The sequence below is a fragment of the Suricata suricatta genome, chromosome 6 (assembly GCF_006229205.1).
Source record: "Suricata suricatta isolate VVHF042 chromosome 6, meerkat_22Aug2017_6uvM2_HiC, whole genome shotgun sequence".
Classification (NCBI taxonomy): domain Eukaryota; kingdom Metazoa; phylum Chordata; class Mammalia; order Carnivora; family Herpestidae; genus Suricata; species Suricata suricatta.
This window is the reverse complement of record NC_043705.1, coordinates 4,438,530-4,441,498: the sequence shown is the minus strand read 5'-3', so window position 1 is coordinate 4,441,498 and position 2,969 is coordinate 4,438,530. Positions and strand designations below refer to the sequence as shown.

The following is a 2,969-nucleotide window of genomic DNA, read 5'->3' as shown; positions in this document are numbered from 1 at the left end:
CTTCTCAAGCAGCCGCCTAGGCATCCTCTGCTCGCAGCTAGCCCACAGGACTCCTTGTCCACCCGGCAGCGTGGTCAGACTGGTTCCCGTACAGGAGGGATCTCATAAGGGCACTTTTAGGGGCTTCCTGTCCCATCCAGAAGACATCCACACTTCTCTCCAGGGCTGACAAGGCCCCATGTGATCTGTACCCTAGCGCCCTGGTGGCTGCTCTCTTCTCCCCTTGACTCACCACCCTGCAGCCACAAAGGCCTTCCTTCCATCCCTGGAACGTTCCAAGTTTATCCCTGTCTCACAGCGTTTGTATGCTGTTTTGGGTCACACTGCATCCTACCTCGCACACCTCCACCCCGATTCATCTGTTGAAGTCTTAATCCCCAGGACCTCAGAACATGACCTCATAGATCAAGAAGGGTCTTTACATATGTAATCCAGTTAGAATGAGCTCAGTAGGGTCGACCCTTACCCAGTAAGACTGGTGTCCTTATAAAAGGGTGAGATTTACAGATGGGCGTGTGAACACGGAGGGAGAGATGCACAAGCCACGGGATGTCAAAGCTGGGTAGCCAACCTCCAGAAATTGAGGGACAGGAAGAGAACAGAACACACTCCCTCACGGTCCTCAGAAGACGGAAACTTTGCCAACACCTTGATCTCGGACTCCTACACCCCAGAAACGGGAGGCAATTCGTTTCTGTTGTTTCAGCCCCCAGTCTGTGGTAGTTTGATACCACTACCTCAGCAAACTAATACAGACGTAGCTGTACGCTCTGTCCTGGACATCTCACAGGGCGCAGCATGATTTCTCCACGAGCAGTACGCGTCCATTAGCAGCCCTGCACGTCTGTCCCTCTTGACATATCACATTTTCCCTGCCGTGTGACATCCGTTGTTGGCTGTCCCAAGATTTACTCTTCCCCTACTGATGGAGAGCCACAGACTGCTTCGCGCTTTCTGCCACTATCCAGGACACCGCCACAAACACAAATTGCCTGAAGACAGTGGAGGAAGGTCACAGGGCATGACATCTGAGATGCCTATACACGTTGGCAAGCGGCCTTCCACAGAGGCCCGCCTGCGGGTCCTCCAGCAGTCAGGGCCAAGCATGCCGTTTCCTCACTCACTCCTCGGCCCTGAGCATCATCACTCTGCTTACCCTTTGCCAACCCGCCAGGTGACATTGGGTCACCTTGTTCACCCCGTGTGGCTTATTTACCAAGGAGGCCAGATGTTCCCCTGTGCTCTGGCCATTTCTCTTTCTTCTACTAGCTTATAGGACAGGACTGCAGGTTTGCCTAATGTCTGCCATGCAGTTTCTTGGGCAACCCTGTCCTCCTCAGGGCCACAAAATCACAAGGAGAACTGAGCTGTGTGGGCGGAATCCCTAGAGAGATGCAACTGTAAAGGTGCCCTCCTGCCTCACGGCGCAGAGAGCACCTGCTTTGTGGCTTGAGAAGGAAAGGCTGTTCCGCTTGCCTTAGCTTCCTCACGCGCACAAGGGCATGGCTGGTGGGGAGCCCGGGGTGGGGGTAAGAAAAAGTCACTAGGTGCAGGCCAAGAGCACTGCGAATGTACCAGAACATGTCTTCTAGTCAGCAGGGCCTGGGCACCACTGGGACTCAGGCGGGCCCACGGGATGGGAGCCACCTCACTCACGGGCTGCTTCTGCTCATCACAGAAAGCCCTGGCCAGTAAGAGAGAAAATCATTTCACGGAAGCGGATCCACTTGTCACAGCCTAGCACACCCGTATCCACCAGGAGAAAGAGGACACCAGGCCCTCGCACTGTCACACGGGAAGGATCTGGGGGCCCTACAGTGCCGTTCCCCACTATCAAACCCCGAGAAGGCTCTCATGGGAGGAGTGCCACTGGCAAAGGGCTCAACCTCCCTGAGGTCACACACAGCCTCAGGCCCCAGCGGGAGGCGAGGAGGGCCGGAAGGAGTGCGGTCCGGTGCGCGGGGAACGGCAGGCTCGCGTCTCCTCCGCGCTCACGTACGTCGCGGGCGCGGGACGGTGGCGGGAGGACGGGACAGGGAAGGGTGTCCGCGAACGCTCTGCGCCTGCTCCGGGAAACCCCCAGCCCAGAGGCACAGTCCCGCGGAGGACCGAGCGGGCCGCAGCTGCACGGCCTCCCTGGCTCCTTTCACGCGCGGCGGGGCTCCCGGCCCCGGCAGCCGCCAGCAGCCCAGCGAGTCGCGGGCGCGCCCGGCCGACTCGGCTGCAGCCACCGGGCGGGACCGTCCGTTTCCCCGTGACCCTGCGACGCCGCAGGCGCCGGGACGACCGCCTCCCACGCCCAGGCTAGGAGACGGCGCGGGCCACCGAGGGAGGCCAGACCCGTTGTCCGTGTCGGGGCTGTCCCGTCATCGCCGGGCCCCGCACCAAAGACCCGCTGACAGGTGACGGCCGCAGACCTTGTCGCCCCATTTTTGCGGGACGTACGCAGGCTCGTACCCACGTACTTGCGTACGCACACGGAGGCACGCCTCGAGGGAGAGCGGAAGCCTGGAGGCACGCTGGCAAGCAGTTACGTGGACACGCACTTACGTACACACGCACCTAGGCGCGCAGGCCGCGGTCGCTATGGGAAGTAGTTGGAGGCGCTGGGGACGACCAGGCTTGAGAGGGCGCTCGGGCTGGAGACTGGAGCGGAACCGGAAGGAGGCTAAGATGTGGGGGTGGGGCTTGGGGTCAAGGGGCGCGGCGAGCCTAGCCTGGGGGTGGAGCTGGGGGAACCAGCTGGGGTAGGAGGTGCTGTGAGACAGCGCTGTGGGTGGAGCTGGCGGGGACCTGAAAGAGGTGGCCACGAGTCGGAGGAGGCCCTAGGGCAATGAGCGTGAAGGAGCAGGACGGAGATGCGGGAACGTTGCGGAGGAGTAGCTGTGGGAAGAGCAGGGTGGGCCTGGGGAAGTGGAACTGCGCGATGTGCAAGGGGGAGCTTGGGAACGCGGGGAAGACGGAGCTTG

General features: G+C 60.7%; 1 long non-coding RNA gene across 1 annotated transcript; it reads right to left on the bottom strand.

The window, feature by feature from the left end:
- Positions 1 to 1,043: 1,043 nt before the first annotated feature.
- LOC115293656 lies at positions 1,044 to 2,555 on the bottom strand. Its single transcript, XR_003909552.1, has 2 exons — positions 2,341 to 2,555; positions 1,044 to 1,684 (listed from the first exon to the last, which is right to left on the bottom strand). It is a non-coding gene; the product is annotated as an uncharacterized LOC115293656 (long non-coding RNA).
- Between the last annotated feature and the right edge of the window lie 414 nt (positions 2,556 to 2,969).